This window comes from Marmota flaviventris, chromosome 1 (assembly GCF_047511675.1).
Source record: "Marmota flaviventris isolate mMarFla1 chromosome 1, mMarFla1.hap1, whole genome shotgun sequence".
In the NCBI taxonomy this organism is placed as follows: Eukaryota; Metazoa; Chordata; class Mammalia; order Rodentia; family Sciuridae; genus Marmota; species Marmota flaviventris.
Window position 1 is genome coordinate 9,800,339 of NC_092498.1, and position 20,723 is coordinate 9,821,061.

Here is a 20,723-nt window from a genome sequence, read left to right on the forward strand (position 1 = left end):
TCAAAGAATAATATAAAAGGCAAAACAAAATAAAGAATAGGAATTCTTATTTTCTAGACTATGAAAATGCCTTCATACATTAAACTGTCTAGGATCATCTGTCTCTTGTCCTCTGATATAAAAAAAGGTCTGAAGACAGCCTGAAAATCTCAGAATATCCAATTTTTAAGTGACTCTCCAGAAGCCAATGAAACACTTGGGTATTCTGTGTAAAGGGAATGGAATGAACAGGAGAAATAATGCAATTTAAGAGTTTGAAGATATCAAGAAACAGCCCACTCAATAATTCTGTGCAAACTTGTGCTGGGATTTCAACTTGAAAACAGTGGATTCTTAACATTTTGTGACCACAGTTGTTTACAAGATTTTTTAACATATGTACTAAGTGTGGTAGTAGGATACTCATGTGTTGAAAAAAAAAAAAAAAAACTTTAGAAAGATAAATTACTCTGTATGTGTGATAGATCACTTTCAATTTTTAGTATTGAAAATTATGATAATTTAACAAAGACAGAAAATGTTACTGGTGAAATTAGAGGAGAAAGAGGAAGAGGAGAAAATGGTGAGGAAATGAGTTATGTGTTTACACACTTATTTCTTCAAAACAAATCTTTCCCATATCCCATCTAATGGGTTTTATGGATTACTTTTAATTAGCTAAGGTTTCCAGTTTCCACAGGGGAGATTACTTAACAAATAAGAGGTTTTCTTCTGTTTTCCAATATAATTTATTTCAGGAAAATGCATTCAATATGTTTTAATTTTCAGATTTCTTCTGACATCACTGAAATGATTTCCTTCCAAAATTAACAATCTCTTTCAATATTCTGAGAGAGAAAAAGAGACTATAAATCTGTTTTTAAAATTTTACCAGGATTTTGCTTGTTGCTTTAAGGCAGGAGTGGAGGAAGTTGAAGGAATAGAGGGACCGGACCGCATCAAACAAGAAAATACTCAGCTCAAAAGGTTCATTACTGAACTTTTTATTAATTAATTACAAGCACTTTATTTTGAAAATATACTGTGACTGAGTTTAATGTAAGAAAATGAGTGGGATACATTTGAAAACAATAGTGGGAATAAACTCTACATATGTCCATAATTCCTTATTCCTAAACCACTCTCCCCAGAGGCCACCAAAACTCTGTTCCACCCAAGCAGTTGACGTCAACCATTTTCTCTTTGGTTGGGGAAAAAGGTAATTGAAGAAATTGTGATTTTATTATGTTTTTACATATCTCACATTATTTTCCTCTAAATTTTAGCATTTGCTAACATATGCCTATATTAGAATCTACTATTGGACACATTGCCACCTTACAAGTACTGTGCCATCTAGCTGCCCAGTCCACTCACATCTGAGAGCAATGCTCTTGACAGGTGTTTAGCCAGTGCAGCAAAACAGGGTAGTACTCTGAGTCCGCTGGACAGAAAGAATGCCTCTCTATTGAAGGTTAGACTACCTCTGCCTTGAATTTGGAACTAAGGGTGGGGGGGGGGCATAGAGGGGAATAAGGAGGTGAGGAAGAGGCAAAGAACACGGGTAAATAGAGGGAAAGTGGGGCAAAAATCACTCATCATCCCAGCAAAACTCAACATAACAAATCCCTTGAGAAAACTCAGAATAGATGCATTAGAGATGGGAAGAACTGACAAAGACAGTTTTTTTTCTCTTTTACTATTTTTCTCTGTCCTTTTGGTTTTCATTGTCTCAGTTTTTATTTCCCTTTTATTTTCACCCGGTGTTTGTTTCCATTTATCTTCTAATACTTCCTACTCTATCCAACATTTTATTTTCCTTTTGCTTCTATTTTCCCTTACTCCTTGGGGAACTAGGGAGTCCCAGTGGGCCTCCCCTGGGAGGCAGGGGGGACAGTCTCCCATGTTTGGCATTTTCTCTCTCCCATCTGTCTGGTTATTTTCCTCTAGAGAAGACTCCAGGAAACAGCTATCCTGACACTGAGCAAGTTATAGAATTTTTAGAAATATGACTCTATTCTGATCTATTTACAAACAGATGACAAGAGAGACACCCAAACTGTTGTTGGAGATCAATGCCGTGATCTGAAACGCTATTAAGTCAACAAATTGCTCCTCGCGCAAAGAGCAAATAAGTTTTCCCCAATGTCAAGAACTTTGTGTGGGCCTCCTATGTATTTATCTGGCATTCATGATAGATTTTGACTACAAAATCTCCATCCTGGAACTGTGTAGTGCGTCCTAGTGCCTGTGCCCTGGCTCTGATAAGAGATATGCCGAAAACAAACTGTAAAGGAGCACAATGCACAGGTCCCCAGGAGCAGTGTGAGCTTAGCAGAGACAGCTCCTGGTGGCACCTGAGCTGTTCTCAGAAAACTCACCCAGGTTGGAAGGGAAGACATGTGTCTGGATAATAAGAAGCTTCCTTTTATCCCAAATGTTGGAGGAAGGAAAGTGGCTGTGTAGGGAAACAGAATCATCCGTTTTTCTTATCAGGACTTTGCATATGAGCCAGATTTGGTAAATAAACTCATTCTCATTCAGATCTCCCCATGAATAATGGGAAGAAAAAGTGTCAAGGAGCCACCAAGAAGAAAAGAGAACCAATAAAGAACAAAACACAACTACCTTTGCAGTCTAAGTAGAGATGAAACAGTTTGCTACAAGCCAAGATATATTAATGAACTCAGGTAAGGACATTTGGAGCTATTCTTCTTGGGTCTAAACTGTTTTCTGCATGGTGTCGGGTACACAGGGGAGTAACTGTGACTCACTCAAGCCTCCGAGAATAAGACTCTCACTGTGCTAAATAGAAGTATCTCAATTCAAGAACTCTAAGGAAAATTTTAGAATATTCCAAGTGGTGCTTACACTGTATTTAAGAAACAAAAATGTGTAAAGGGGTGGAGAGGTTCCCTAAGAGAAAACTTTTATCTCTGCATTTCTGGTTCATTGTTAGCAGTCACAGAGTACATTGTATAAAAACAGTTCAGCCTGCATTGGTTTCATTTTTTCCAGAACATTGACCTACCAGTGATTATAGGCAAGGATTGTGAGCATTTTTGTACTCTCTAGTTGTGTGTGTTAAGTTGTCTATACTCAATATTCCTACATTTTGACATGTACCAAATCCTACTTGGCACATAATCTTCATCAAATATAGTATACAGGGAAAAAGACAAGAGACATTGTTCTGACTCTACCCTTCACTGGAGTGGAATTCAGACAACTTAACCTGTGTCTATCAAATGACTTCTGCCAGTTTTCTATTCCTTTATAGATTTTTCTGCATGTGAACATCAAATTTTAAAAAATATGTAGGTTTTTGCAAAGCAATAAACAAATGGTATTATAAATCCTTATCATGGTTTCTCACTAATTTCTTTCAAATTTATGTTTTATTCCCAAGATTTATTAAGGTATAATTAAAAATTAAAACTGTACATGTTTATGAGGTATGATTCAGTGTTTTATGTATGCATAATTATTAAATGATTAAATCAGACTGGACAGCATATCCTTTACTTCACAGATGTAAGTCTGCATGTGTATGTGTTTGTGGTGTGAAAATGTTAGGGATCTAATATCTTAGCAATTTCCAAGTTACTTTATTAAAATTATTATTATTGAGGTTACAGTGTTGTACAGTTGATCTGCAAATCTTACTCACATCACTTTATTGAAACTTTGTGCCCCTTAGCTAACAGCTCCTCACTCTCACCCCCAACTCAGCCTCTGGAATCCTCCGTTCTGCTCTCTACCTCTAGGAGATCCACGGTTTCAGTTTCCTCATAAGCATGATATGGTATGGGGGTCTTTCTGTGCCTGGTTTATTTCACTTAACATAATGTACTCTTGTCTCATCCATGTTGTTAAAAATGACAATATTTCCCTACTTTTAAAATTGAATAATATTCCACTGGATCTATTCACCATGACTTCTTTATTTATTTATCCACCAATGGATACCTAGGTTGAATCTATACCTTGGCTAGTGTGAAAAACTCTGAATTAAACATGGGAGTGCAGTGTCTATTCAACATACAGATTTCGTCTCCTTTTGAAACATACCAGAATCGCTGAATCATATGGTAGTTTTTTTTTTTTTTTTTTTTATTTTATGGGAAACTTTCATACTCATGTCCATAATGACTATCTGAATGTCCTTCCTCACCAAAACTGTGCACAGGTCCCCTTTTCCCCACATCTTCACCAATACTCTTTACTGATTTCTTGTCAGAACGTGTAACGTGTGGAACAGCTTTTGTTGATAAACGAGACTTGAGGTTCAAGACAATAATGAAATTTTGTATATCCACTATAACAGGTGCTGCCAGCATCCTAGTGAGATCTGGTCAGCTTAGGAACCTGCTCCTATTCCAACATTACCTGTACCAGGCTGAGCCTGCATTTTTGGTTAAACTTCCTCTGCTTTACCTTTCACAAGCATCTGGTTGCTCCTGTTTTGACCTCCTCCTGACCTTCTTTACCGTCTTCCTATCCTCCTCCCTTAGACAATCCACAGTTTAGCCAAACGTCACTTTCAAGTAGCATTCTCCTCTCAGACCGTTCAGAGCCTTTAGATTTGTGCAGACTTACAAGTAGAAACTGATGCTTTGAGGCAGGGGAGAAGCTGAGAGTCATTTGAGCCAGGTACACTTGATGCTGTGGTGTGCACGTTATGACTAGGTTCCTCTATTGAGGACTTGGCTGTGTTACTATAAAAATCTGAGCCACCTAAGGAGGGGAGGGAGTGCAATATCCTGCTCAGCCAGTACAGCAGGGGGGGCGCTAGAGGCACTGGGCCTAGGTGAAACCATTGGAGCATTCTCTCTTGATAAACAGTGGAAGGAGTGAGCATGCATGTGGAAAAATCCAATTCCAATATTATTCTGAGAAAATCAATTCATCAATTTCACTGCTAGGTCAAGACTATGTAGAAGTGACTTAAATGAAGTCAGTTTCATTTCCCCATGACATTTTAGGAATTAAAATAGAAATTCATAATATTTGAATTAAAGTTAACCTTGTTTTTTTTTTTTTTGTTTGTTTGTTTGTTTATTTTGATTATTTTGCAGTAGGGTGAATTGAACACAGGGCTTGCACATGTTAAGCAAGTGCTCTTCCATTGAGCTACATTTCTAGCTCAATCCTGTTCCTTTTTGATGGTGATATCAGGTCTGAGGGAGTTCTTGAAATTGACCAAATATCTAGGCAGTACATAACTCAGCCAAACGGACATGCAAAAATTACCCATCACAGGCTTTATATACAGTTGTCCCCCAGTATTCAGGCGAAATTGACTCCAGGATGCTAAAATTGACCCTCAGATTAACTCTTGGATTCTAAAATCTAAGATGCTCAAGTCCCTTAAAATGCAAACAATACTTCCATATGTTATGTCTATCCTTTGGCACATTTTAAAATCAATTTGTCTATAATGTAAATATAAAAATAGTTGTTATACTGTTTTGTTAGAAAATAATTACAAGAAAAATAAATCTGCAGAAATTGAGGTGCAATTTTATCTGAATATTTTTGATCAGTGGTTGGTTGAACATGCAGGGCCAACATGTACACATATACATGAGTGTGTATCACATATGTATGACATAAGAAATCTAAGGTTCAACAAAAATTATTGTACTGTATAAGCCCTACTGCCTAAGTACCTAGTATGAATTACAAAAAAAAAAAAAAATCCAGAAACAAATGCATGTGAGTACAACTGGATCTTTGTTTTTGCTATTGTGCATCCTGGATTAATTTTTTATTAGGTGGGATATTTTAAGTCGTCTTCAAATAAATATATGACATTTACTTATTGTTAGATGGTGATCACATTTTATATGAATGCTTCTTAAAATAACTTGCATATTAAAAATTTAAAAAAATATTATTTTGATTTATTTATAGCTTCAAAAACTGTAATTATTACCACAAATCTCAGAGCATCCTTGCTGATTAATTGTCTAGCCACCAGTTTTATTCATCCTGTGAAGTCCCAGGATGATGGTGCCCTTTGCTTCAGCTTCTGAAACAATCACAACTATCTCTACTTTATATACCTCATATGTTCATTGCTTCCTGTAAAGATCACAGAAGTGTTGAGAATATGAAATATAATTCAACACTTCTAAAAATACATCTGTGATTGCAGAGTTGTCTTCAAGGCATTTATCTTAAATTACAGTTTGACATTGCATTTAGCAAACCACAAATGATTCTAATCCTCCAGGCTTGATTCCATAGTGCTTTTCACATCAAAATATGTAAAATTTTAATCTGAATGAGGTCAGCAAAATAAAGACCAAAAAGTCATGGATTGCAGTTTTATTTGTTTTTTAATATATTTTTTTAGTTGTTGATAAACCTTTATTTTATTTATTTATATGTGGTGCTGAGAATTGAACCCAGTACCTCACAACTGCCAGGGAAGTACACTACTGATGAGCCCCAGCCCCAGCCCTAGCCTCAGCCCCAGTGGAATGCAGTTTTTAAAAACTAATAGTTAAATTACATAAAATGTTTTCCATGAACAAAAACATAGACAGTTGTCTATGAGATCTGAAAGATGAGATAATTTCTGTCTTTCCTGTCAATTTCTTTATACTAATTATGATCTGTTTCCTATTTCAATAGAGCAAAAGTGTAACTAGGTTGTAGCAGATATAGAAAGCACGCATCGTCTACATTAGGCTGAACACTTATTAAGGCATTTCTTGAGTGAAACCCTAAGATTGAGATTAAAGTGGTATCGCTGGCCTCTTTTAGCTCTGATGCTGGAGAGGCAGCATCTGGCAACATTGCATCCAGAAAAAGACACTGTGAAGCCTTAAGGAGAACTTGGGAGATTGGGGAGAAGATTACAGAAAGATAAAAACCCCGAAGAACAAGTAATCCAGACCTAAAGTGTTCAGATTTGGAGGAATCTGGAGATTTTAGTTCTATTCTCAGAACCAGCAAGCCCTTAGGGAGGATTTGTAAGACTCAGAAAAGTTTATAAAGATAAATGCCCCCAGAGGAACAAATTTTCCATGTCTGCACTCTTAGATTTGGATGAATCCAGAGGTTTTTCTTTCAGTTCCGCCAAGCAAGTTACCATTAACAGTTACATCTAAATTACAGACAGATGAGACTTTCATAGATTTTTTCATGATCTGATAGTTGGCCATGTTGTTTTTTGAGTTTCTGGTTAGCTTTTTTGAAAATATTAAAATAAATTTTAAAACACATAATTAAGATATCTTACTGCCAATTCTGGTAATTAACCACTTTTGTTTTCTGGCATTTACAAGCTTCCAAAAAAGTCACACTTTATCTGAAACTACCTAGGAATTTCCATTACAGAGTCAGTGATTTCATTTATTAGGATATGGAATGAATATATTGAAAAAGCAAAAACACTTTTTTTTCCATTCTTAAGAAAAATATTTCTTCTCTTGTATAAAGATGAGTGACTTGTTTACTTGCACTTAGATCTTATAATATTGTTTCATGGTTTACATCAACAGAGGGCAACATTATAGACTTAGAAAAAATTGGTCATATGTCCTATTATTTTCCTTTTTAACTTATTTTTAAGGCTACTCCTGCATGCTTTTATTAATAATATTTATTCCATAGGCAGTTTTCTTTAATGAAATCAAAAAGAACTACTGGTCTGGCCACTGTAATGAGTTTGCAATCAATGTTAAAAGCTATTAAAATATTCAGCTATCTAATTATTATATTTGTTTTAGGCCCAGAATAAAGAACGAACAGGATATATTAAATTACTTTTTTCCACTCTAAAATGAGTTTTCATTTCCTATTCTGCAGAATGGTTTCTCCCTTTCAACATAAGATCTAATGAATTTTAAAATCATACCAGTTCCATCCAGAGTAAGAGGTCTTAGAACTGAATCAAAAACAAGATAGGGATGTCTTGTGTCTTTTTATCCAGGTGTTTAACCTCATCTCATTTCCAACTGCCTTCAAGGGCACAGATATCTGTTCCAAAGCAACGCTGTGCCCTGACATCTGGTCCTCATAGAGGAGGCTGTGAAGAGACATTTTAAAATTGGAAAAGAAAAATATACAGGTATTTAGCATTGGGGAAATAGAATGATGTGAGCTGGAAAGAGAAGACATTCATAAGGATGCATTAGTAAGAAAAAGGCAGAGCCAAGCTGACTATGAGGTCAGGAATCAAGTCATCTCAGGAAGATATTTTTCCCCTCAGTACTTAGAATCCAACTCAGGGCCTTCCTTGCTTCTCCTGGCAAGTGTTCTATCACTGAGCTGCACCCCACCTCTTTTCTTCAGTTTCATTTGGAGACAAAGTGTAAGTTGCCAAGACTGGCCTCAAGCTTGGGATGCTCCTGCCTTAGCCTCTGAGGATCACAGGTGTGCACCATCATGTCCAGTTTATAAAGACATTTTAAAGCAGAGTATAGGTTGCCAACCTACAGACATTCTCTGCCAGGTTTTTTTTTTTTTACATGGTTTATTTACATCCAGAGCAAAGTTGTATTTGTATATTTAATATGTAGGATGTCTTCATCCTAAGGAGGATGTAGAAATGAGGACATTAAAGATACAAGAGTCTGACATGAGGTTATAGATGAAAGGAGGACCCTGAGATGCCTCAAGACGGTGGTAAGAGAAGTGGCTCTCGATTACCCAGCAGCTGCGGAAGGGAGAGGTAAATAAGAATGTACCTCAACTGACAACTGTATTGGGATTGGCTACCGTTTTATGCAAGTTGGTTTTTGAAAGAAAACATGGCACTTTGAAAGTAAAGTTAACATAATTCCTCCATTAATGGCTGACATTTATGCATTAATGTATTATGCTGATTTTATTACCAAAATTTCTTCAGTCTATGTATCTATCTTATTTGAGTTTGGCACCATTTTGAGAGAACAATTCCCTCATTGTAATTTATTTGCAAAAAATAATACATCAATATACCTAACTTAAATATGTCTTGATTAACCAATTTGTGTTCTCTTCTTTATATACTCTAAAATTAAGTAAGTAGATTCATATTCTTTTCTAATGTTTCTTAATATATGGTGAAAATTTTTAAAGATGAGTCACCTAACTGAAAAATGTAGTTCTTTCCTCATTTGTTTTCCTTTGTCTCAAGAATCACTGACTATATGTATTTACTTATAGGTAATTTCAAGTTTAACTGATATACAAAGAACTGCACATATATAATATGTACTTTTTGATGATTTGAACATAAACAAACAGCTGTAATAACACCACCACAACCAAGATAACGGATATATCCAACACCTGCCAAACTTAAACACCATAGTACTTTATGGACTTATGTACCATGTCTTGAAAAAAAAAAAAAAAGTCACATCATGTGTTTTCTCTGTTTTTATGGAATTTTGATTTCTGCTACTCTACCATGGCTGGAAGTAGAAGTTTTTCTAAGAGCTTAGAATGTAGTTGTGGATGAGTTTGCAAAAATGAATAAACGAAAAATGTGCAGAACAGCACCTGAGTAAATGTTAAACTGTACATGACTCTGTCTCCAGGAAGCTACGTTAAAAGGAAGAATTTAATTTCAAGCAATAATTGTATGAAGTTATTGAATATCTGATAACAGAGTATGTTTTACATTTCCAATAAAGATCAAATAGGAGGAGATGACGGGAGGACAGATTACAATCTGTGACAACAGATTTTTACATCACTTCCAGCTAAAGCTGTTATGGTTCTAAAAGGCATATCAGCTAGTTTAATATGAGTGGCATTTGTGAAATACACAGGTTTTTTAAAGCACCACTTAAACACCTGTGTCCCTCTTCTTTCTGTCAGGAGGGAGTTTTGGCCGCCCTGTGTCACAGATGTATCCGTTATAGCAAAGCTTCCCTTTCCATTCCAATATGGAGTAGATGCATTTTTCTCTACTCCTCCATCTGAATACAGACCCCAAACCCTGGAAATTCCAAACAAAAATGCATAAGAAATTCTGAAAATAGAGAGAAGAGGGCAGACTGGCTAGAGACTTTGGGACCTGAGGAACAACATGGCAGTGAATTCCTTGGGTCTTCTCTTTATCTCACATACATTCATTTTTAGATAGAGAAACCAGTAACCCAGAATTAACCCAGGATTCCAGGCAGAAAGGAAACGAGGTTCCACAAAAGCCAACTTTCTCCAGTCAAAGGTCCAGGAAAGGATACACCCAGGAAGACAAACAAATCAAAGCAAAAAATTTTAATGCAATAACTATACACCCTAGCCAAACATGATGGGAAAAAATCCACTTCCACTCTCACCAACAAAGGCCACCTAGAAGTCCTTGATTTCGACCTTCACCAGGCTACCACCAGGCATGCCTCTACCTCCTTCCCATGCCATGGGGGAGTGAGCCAGGGACAGTGAATCTTGGACATCACTAAGGTCATGAGGCAGCTCTTGTCCTCCCAGCCAGGATGGCGTCAGCTGAGGTGTTGTGGGGAGTGTTGGTGAGAAGCCACCTCCACTAAAAAATCAAAGGCAATTCTCCCCACCCATGGTACCAAGGGAGAATGAGTGAAGGACCTGAACATTCACCCCAACCTGGAGATGAGTGGCATTGTGATGTCGGAGGAGGCCTGACATAGCAGATTCAGCATCCCATACCTTAATGCACAGATAACCAGGATACTACTGAAATGTCTCAGCATACATGAGTGAGGCAAACACCCTCTTAAATAAAACAACTGACAAAGGTCAACACTGAGAAAACTTGAAAATTGGAATCATCTGGCAAGGATTATAAAATGCTTCAACAAAAATTATAAACATTCTTGAAACAATGAAACAATAGAAAATTTTAGCAAAGACATGCTAGATATAAAGAAGATCCAAATGAAATTTTTGTAATTAAAAATAAAGTAAGCAAAATAAAAATACTCAAAGGGTGGACTCAACAGCAGAATTATAGAAGACAAAGGGAAGAGTGAGAATCAGAACAAAATAACCCAGTATGAACAACAGAGAGAAAATCAACTAGGGGAGGAAGAAAAAGAACATAGTCTCAGGAAAACATAAAAATTGAAACAAAAGATCTAGTACTCATGCCATGAAAGTCCAACAAACAGAGATGGAAGAGGGTGGAGCTTGGGGTGAAGCTATTCCAAGGAATAATTGCTGAAAGGTCTTAAAAGGAGTCCAGGTTTCTATTTCTGGTTGACTGCCAGGCAATATTATGGACAGGGATGGTATTGGAGGGAGTTTTGGCTGCCAAGAAAATTTTGTGTTGACAGCACAGCTCTGCTTCTTGCCTCAGTGCTGAACAGGTTAATCTGCACATGTAATAAATGCAATAATATTTGGTTCCAATTTCAAGTACTGTACTACAGTTTTGTGAGATACAATCATCAGAGGAAACTAGTTGAAGGGTAACCAGGTCCTCTCTCTACTACCTTTGCAACTTCCCAGGGAACCAAATTATTTTAAAATGGAATATTAAAAGTACCTACTATAAGTATTCTATGTTACCTGTGCCCCTCATGTGTTTGCACTATATTGTAGGGGGTTGTGATTTGAAGTGGACATCAGGAGACCCAACTGTGGTCAATGCTTTGTAGAGTAACAAGCTGTATATCTTGGTAACGTATCTAGACTTTTCTGTACTTTAGTTCCCTTATATATGAATAAAAGGTTGAGATTGGATTTCTGAGGCATCTCTAGATTTCTGACTATTAACTATGTGCAGGTAGCACTAGGAATTGTTCTTCACTCAGGAATTACAATTTCAGGAAACTTCATGGCAACCTTGTGGATTAAGTTAAGGATGTGGAAGGGGCTTCCTGCCTGGTAAGACTCCTAGAGGCTCTTTCCATTTTCACTTGGTTATGGAAGCTGTTAATTAAAGGTCACAAATGTATATCCTGGTTTGCTTAAGAATGTGTATCATGCAAATTCAAAACTCTGAAATTAAGGAGATAAAGGAAAAGCTAAATATGGAGCTTGAAAGACAGAATTTGTTCTTTGACGTGGTTCAATTTCAATCCCCAGAGCAACCAGCCAACTGTACTGATATTCTTTTATCATAAAGAATCCATTTGAAGATGCTTATTAACTCTGAGAGTCTTCTGCTTTGCATTTGAAACTATTAAAATAAACACTTCTGTGATTATTGCAATTTGAAATATTACTTTGTCAAACCGTTGAACCTGAATTTATAGCACAGGTGTTAATGAGGCATGAAAACTTTTCAACCTGATTTGCAGTTGCAAGATTCTCATATTTCACATCAGTATAATTTCTTTGTTTACATAACGTCAAGGAAGAGAGTATTATCTTTGTGTGTACTTCATATTGGATTATCAAACTAATAGAACTTCAGGGGGCTGTTTTAAAACAGTAAATTGACTCTAAAATAAATAAAACATGAGAGAAAAAATAAAACATTGTCTTTGGGAGGGTCATTCATAATTTGGCAAACACTGCTGCTGCCTCTCAAGCTCAAAAACACACATTCCTTCTATCAAGTAAGAATACAGTTAGCTCTTGAGACAATAAAATATCTCCCTTTGATGAAGCTCTGTTCTTGGCATGATTGGACTGTGACATACGTTCTCAATTAAGCAATAAAAGTTAAAACCAGGGCAGCATTTAAAATCATGTTAGTCCATCCGTTTATCCCCTAAATGTGAGATTCAGCATCAGTGTAACAGAATCATGGGAATTTAAAATGTGACTTGACAAACATAGCAAGACCCATTTCCTCAGACAAATTAACAAGTATATTTACAAGATATAGCTATTAATTTCTCTTGTTTCAAAAGATGACTTTAAAAGCTAAATGAAAATAAAATAAAAAATTGATCTTATTGTATATTAAGACAATAGTTAGTCTAAAGTTTCTTTTTGAATGCCAAAAAAAAAAGATAAGTGCCTGAAATTAATATGCTCTATACAGACCTGGACTTGGGTAAATTTTGTAAGCAGTCACTTCCATATTAGTCTCTTGAACTTTCCCATGATATCAAACCATAAAAACAATGGGATGCTTGTTGAATAAAAGCAGGACTCCCAGGTGACAGGATGGCATATTGCAGGTAGATTTCTCTCCAGCCTTCTAAATCAGTACCTACAAAAGCTGTTCAAGCATTCTGTGTGGTAAGAAATATTCAGAGTTGGAAAATAAATCTGCAGGTAACACACACATCTGAGAGTCACCATCCACCAAGTTCTCCCTCATGGTGAGAATGCTGTGTCTCACAGCTTCACTTTCATCTCTCCCCCTAGAACCAACTATCCTTTTTCTTAGCTCCATGACCACCAAGGCAAAGAATAGTAGGGATTTGTATTTAAGAATAAGCACTCATTGGTGGGAATCTGACCTCACAATGCTCTGAAGAAAGTGCTATTGTGGTCGTTTTCTAAAAACAAAAACAAAACAAAACAAAACATGGCTTTCCCCTGCCACACCCTCAACTCATGCACTGAAGGGAAGAGTGTCTAGATTATATATCGTGCAGAATATTTTTCTAGATAATGTGCAGCTAGATGGGATATTAAAATGCTTACAGCTACCATCCTCTGACTTGCTTTAGTAATGACCTAGTGATTTTCACCCCAATTGTTTTCTGTTCTTTTTTATGCTTGCTTCATATGGAGTCACACTACCATGATTATTATGGAAGCAAAACAGCTTTGGCTTAAAAGGATGCACACTCCATTCATGTCGCCTCATGATTTCAGTCTTGCCCTTGGAAATCTTTCTCAGTTCACAGTCGAGATCAATTAATTTAGTAAGTGAGATTTATGATTCCTTGCAGCTCCGGAGTTAATGTGATGCTTATTTTTCCACAAAGTATCAATCAGCAAGACACAACTCAGTCACTTCACCAAGACTGATCCCGTTACTGGAGTGATATTTTAAAGAGTCTGAGTTGCCTACAGTGAACTTCCTAGTCAAGATACCAGAATTCCCTTTAACAAGAAGAGTCAGATGTAGTAGGACTTCAAGCTAACCTAGTATTCATAAAATCTCCTACATTCCTGCTCTGAAGCAATACTTAGTAAACCTTTCCTAAGGTTTACTATCTACTTACCACTCTTTCTTTCTCCTCCTCTTTGCTCTGTTAGTTCCCATATTTATTTAATACAGATTTTGAAAATGCTGCTAAAGTGAACATATAAAATTGGAAAATTGTCTAGATAATGCAAACAACAGCTAGGAAAGAAACTATAAATACACACAAGCATGTATATGTGCACACACACTCTCTTAAATTATTTGATTCCCTAGTGGGAAACATTTTGCCTTGAACAAATTAGAGAAAAATCTCTCCATGCAGTACTTATTCTACTAGTAATCTGGAAATACTCTCTAATAAGAGTCCCATTTTACTGCATATGAAATTGATTAATCTAGGCTTATAGGAAAAAGGTTATTCTTAATAATTAAAATGATATTGTGCCACAAGAATGAACAAGGATGAGTAGACATGGAAAGGAAATTTGGTTGTGATTACATGTTTGTTTGTTCCAATTTACCATACATTCAGCAGGGACTGAGGCAGGCGCTTATGTGACCCTTTGTTGCCCCATTACAGCTGTAAACAGCAGTCCTGAAAAGTGAGCTCCTCCCTGCACTTTGGCACATGAGAAGGTCAGTTTGTGCATCCTTTGTTTTGTTCCAACCCCAGGGAAAAAAATATCTGACCCTTTCTAGAAAATAGACCAACATAGGGAGGAAATTCCTCCTTCATGGATTGATGTTAGCAGACAGACCCTGGCACAGGCTCACTTATGGCGCACACATAAAATCTGTGATTATGAAGCCTGGGTCCTTGGAAAACAGCACATGATGCCAGAGTGATCAGAGTGTGGAATGTTGGAAAGGACCCATGACTCTCTGTGAGCAGTGGTCCTCCTGGGGATGGCTCATCTATTGCTGAGGGGCAGGAAAGGTGTCCACTGCAGAAACAAAGGACCCAGGGTACTTCTGGGATTCTCCACGGCAGCTCATGTTTCACCTGGGCCTTTAAGTCCACAATAAGCCTTCAATCTACATCAGTTTTGTATTCCTGTGAATACAGTTCATTTTTACTGTGTTTTAGAAAAGCAGCAATTTCCCAAAAAGACCTTCAAATGTCCTCTGAGTCCTTCTCCCAGTTCCTTCCACCTCTTCATACCCATCTCACCAATAGCACACCTAATGACAGAATTAAAAACCTATGTGCACATACTTTAAATTTTAAAACAAGCATTCCAAAGGCATCAGAAGTATATTTGATACCCTGAAAGCAAGAAGATAAATACAACCCCTCCAAAGTGGAAGGGGGAAAAAAACTTTCCAACTATAATTTTCTACATAGCCATTTTATCATTTAAAACTGTGGGTAAAACCAATATATTCTTAGGCATATGAGACTTCAAAAGTTTTACCATACGCAGACATACATGCACAAAGTATTTGAAAACTACTAAGAGAAAGTGCTCTAAGGAGAGAATAAATTCTTCCGGAAGGATGAGTAATGAGGCAGGGGATGTGAGGGATACACAGATGCACGAAGGTCCCTGTCATGCTTTGGGAGCATCTGATGCACTATCAAGTTTCAAGTGAGAAAAGGTGACTGACTATCTTGGCGTGTTTCACCTTTGCCCAGCTTACCATTTACTTTTTTTTTTTTTTCTGAAGATCTTCCAGAGAAAGAGGTAATAGTGCCAAAATAATAATAACAATAATAATAATAATAGTAATAAACACGTGTGTTCAGATGTCTGTTCTAACAGTTGGAGACGACAGAGTGGGGAAAGGGAAGACAAGGCAGAGGTGCTAAGAGAGGGGCAGAGAAAGATGCTCTGGACCTTTCTCAGGAAGCGTCTGTGTATCATGGAAAGAAATTACAGAAGAATGTGAGATTGAAGAGCTAAGTTCTTTCCCAATAGACCCCAGGGAGCCAGAGAGATGCTTGCTAGGTTAGACCTCTGGGTTCATCTTGCAGACCCATCCCCTGGGATGGAAAGCAGAGGATGATCTCCATGCCCATATGATGGAGTCAGATGGACAGGAAGGACAGGCTAGGGGCACTGGAATCCAGGACAAAACAGAGTGATGCACTCTTCAGAGGACACCCGCACTTGATAACATCATGGATACTCAGCATCTAGCACTTCAGGGGCCCCTGGAACTGACTCACAACACCAGGGAAAGCATTTATTTTGCTAAGCCAGAAGAATAGGGATTTGGAAAGATGTTAAGTTCAGCTGGGCACGGTGGAGCACACCTCTAATCTCAGTGGCTCAAGAGGCTGAGGCAAGAGGATTGCAATTTTGAGGCCAGACTTGGCAATTTAGCCTGGCTCTAAGCAACTTAGTGAGAGCGAGCCTGTATCAAAATAAAAAGGGCTGAGCTGTAGCTCTGTAGCTCAGTGATAAAGCACACCTGAGTTCAATCCCAGTACAAAAAAACAAACAAACAAACAAAAAAAAAAAAAAAAAACAGTAAGATATTAAGTTGCCTTATGGATAAAAGTTCTTGCATAGCTGTTTTTGTTTTAACTGTGACAACTACATAACCATTGTATTTTCATAGCTAAAATTTCAACCTGAAGTTTTCATACTAAGGTTTAAATAAAGGCCTAAAACATTTGTGAATACATCTTACTACCATCTCTGCTCTCTCCAAATTATTCACTGTATAAGTGAAGCACACTTGAAATTTTGGCTCTTATTTTAGAAGTGTAGGACAAGTTGTCAATGTGATCTTTTGATTTACATCCAATGGGAACTAGAATAAATTGTGAGAAATTCCAAATGTGCAGTCGACTGTCACCTTAGGTATTTGGCAAAGAAGATAACACCTCACTTAACTGGCATCTCTGCCCTGGATTCCAACACTGAATTTTTCAGTGAACTGGACAAGATATGGATATGAAATAATAAATATAACAGAATCAGAAGTATGAATGTACTTGCACTACCACAGATTAGATTCTTAGGGATTATGGTTTTAATAAAGTCGGGCAAAATATTAAATCGTATAAATAGCTTTGGCTCACTCATTATCATTAAAATATAAAACAATGTGATGTTGTGGAATATTTACATACAGGTGTTATTTTGGTAGAAAGCTAGATAACTTTCCCCATAGAGTCTGATAAAACATTTACACACAGAGACAGTATATCCAGGATGACTTTAATCTTCACATCTTCTCACAGGTCAGAGACATATCTACCCACTTCATTAAATGTCAGGCTATGCTGCTATTTCACAGTCATTACCTTAAGGACTTTCATTACATTCTTTGGATTTTAAATTGAATGTCAGATAGAATTTGAGTGAGAGAAAAATACAGATTGAGAATTTCTTAGGAGAAAAGTTAATGGATAAGTTTTGTTACTTATCATACACTTTACTGAATGTTAGATTCAATCAATTTTAAGTGACCATACTTTAAATGAAGCATAGTCTTCTTTACTTACTTTAACTTCCCCAAGCTTCTTATCAGTAAGGTGCATGTTTACAAAACTCAATTTAAAAACTGGAGGGACTTTTATGACAAACCTTGAAATACTCATGTTAGCAACAGTACCAAGGATGTGAATATGGAATTGCTGGTAATCAGCAAGAAAGATTGCTTTAAAAAAAAAAAAAAAAAAAAAAACTTCAAAGCACCTAGGCAAGCTGGAATCAACTTGACTGGAGGACTGGCAAGAGTCACTCTGCTGCAAGATGCTACATGAAATAGTGAGCTGCTAAGTACTTGCCTAGTGGATCAGAGGAAAGGTAACATCACCTTGGTGTATGTCTCAACTGAAAAAAAAAAGTTTTAAATAAATGAAATGCCTTAAACACAGGACAAATAAAAAGAAGATAGATTCCATTTCTCTAGGCAAAAGTGGTCCCCTAGGAACAAAGATGTGTCAGATTATTATTTTTAATAAAGGATCCCCAAATAATATAATAGAATAACAACTTTATGAATTATCTTTTATGATTTGAAAAATGCAGTGTAAAGATAATATAAATAAACTAGAGGAAAACTTTATCAGGGTATGGGGATGAGCTGAGGAACAGGAATGATTTTGGAAATTTTTAAAATATGCTTTATGGAGGGCTGGGAGTGTGGCTCAGTGCTGGGTGCTTGCCCTGCATGTGCTGGTTCCATCCCCAGCACACAAAGTGAATGAAAAAATAAACTTCAGGATGATAGGCTGAAGTCCATAGATCTCTACCCAGGAAAAAGAGCCAAGAGACCAAATGCATTCCTATTTTCCTGTGTTCACTAAATATCCACAATGAATTTTTAGAGAAACTCAACAGAAAATTTTAACTTAGTCTTTCAGATTATATCCTTGTAAAAAGATGTTTTTGTATCTCTATTGTGAGTAAGAACATGAAAAATTCCAGAAAAGAACAACTAAATCAGAGATTTGGAAAACTATGAAAAAAATCATTACTAGTATTTCAATGAGAATGACCTTCACTGTAAGAAAGGGTGAAGGATGATAAAATGATTAAATGCACCATACTAAAGGAAATATAAATATGACCACAACTTTTTAGTTCATTAAAAATATGTAGTATAAAACTCTGAAGGCAATATTTGGACAAATAAGAGCCTGGGATCACTTCTTTATCCAGATCTGTTAAGTGACTGATCATAAAGTTAAAAAAAAATCCTATAACAAATAAGGAGAAGATGCATTTGAAAATCAGGGGTTCAAAAACCAATTCCAGCAAATATCAGATCAAAGAGACCTTAACAGATACTGGGGGGGGGGGGACTAAATGTTTCTATAGTCAAATAAGAATGGGATATGAGACCAGGTTAAGAATTCCTTTACTGTATGGCATCTAAGATCTTTTATATATAATATACATTATGTACAATTGTATGATCAATACAGGCTTACTTGTGTTTTGATACAAAGCCCCAAATGAATGCCCAGTGTCTTACACAGAGAGGCTTATGCATCCTTCACATAAAACTTCATCATGAGATAGCTCTGCTGCTCTGTCCCACAAAGACCCCTGGCTGATGGACACACTATCTTGTGTTGCACTGTATGCATCATGGAGCTTCCTCTGTTACCATGGTAACAAAAGAGGGACAAAAACAAAACAAGAGGGATTGGAGAATCTCCTCCTAGCCTAACACCCATTTCAATTCTGCTTACATTTTATTGGCTAAAACTGGTCACAGTCCATGCCCAAGGAAAGTGGAAAATACAATGAAAGAAACAGAATGTTTGGTAAGCATTAGTATCTTTACTACTTGGAGCATTTCAGAACTTACTTTACTGTAGAATTATTTTTAGTGGAACATTTTATAGGATTAAGTGTCAGTGAAATACAATTTTGGAAATTCTGATTTAAATCAGCTTTTGTTTAACAAGAACAATTTTTAAGCTATGTGTTTATAATTCAGCCATAAACTTTCATTATAAATACATTGAACAATAGGAAATGGATGCCACCTTAAAGTTAAAATGCTAGGTAACATAAAATATAATTTTTATTTGATATGACACTTATTATTTTATTCTGTTAGTATTCTGCAAACAATCTACTTACACACAGATGAACTCTGCTTATATATTTATAGGAATGTTTTCAGTATTTAGAACCACACTTAAAGAGATTTTCTTCCTTCCAAAATTACTACAGTGATAATGTTAAGAATGCTTGTCTTTGCTTGTCAATAGAGGGAAAATTACTTAGCCTTTTCTGTGTTTTATATTCTCCAGTATTCAATATCACTGAACAACACTGTGTATAGTACATGTTCATGGAATTCATACAACAAGCAATTTATTATTTATTTATTTATTGGTGCTGGGGAATGATCCCAGGGGCATTTTACCACTGAGCTACATTCCTAGCCCTTTTTATTTTTCATTTTGAGGGTCTCATTAAGTTTCTGTGGGTCTTGTTAAGATGCTGGCTTTGAACTTGCCATCCTCCTGCCTCAGCCTCCAGAGAGAAGCTAGGATTACTGGCATTACCACTGTGCCTGGCCAACCAGCACTTTAAAATGTTCTAAGAAAGTAATGTTTAGGAATTTCATAAACTATTTTTATAGTACATCCTTCAAATTCAAGATTGGACTCATACACACACACACACACATACACACAGAGTTTTAGAAGTTTCTCTTTTCAGAATAAGAGTAATCTCTGTTTTATATCACCTCCAAACTGGTTGTTTTAGCTTCTCTTTAAATATTTATCATTTTGATTTATGTCACCTATTGGGTTATTATAAATACACTGAATTATTTTAATTGCTATAACTTTCTTTGATCTCTAATTTATTCTGATGAGATGACTATTTATTTTGCTTTTTAAAATATTTTTTGTCTTAAATTTGGAGAACTCACCAACTAAAAACATCCCATAATAGATGTGTATTTTCCATATGTATTGGGAGAAAGACTGAATCCACATTTTCATTACCACTAGTAAAATCTATGTAGTCTCAATTTACCACTGAAAATAATTAAGTTCATTCACTCTCCAACTCTCTGCACAGACATGTCTAACATCACAAAGAGTATAAGAACATAGTTAATACACAGACATTGTTTGATTATTCAACTAACTCCAGAAAAGTCAAACTGTCAATATTCAAAAAGAGATTACAGAAGTTTTACTCACTTCCTCATCACACATACGCATATAAAATAGTGTGTCATAAAATCTTCAAAGTATTATGTTGATTTAGACTTATGGTTCATCCTGTCCCAAAGTCTATTTCAGAGAGAGACATATGAAACAAGTTATATG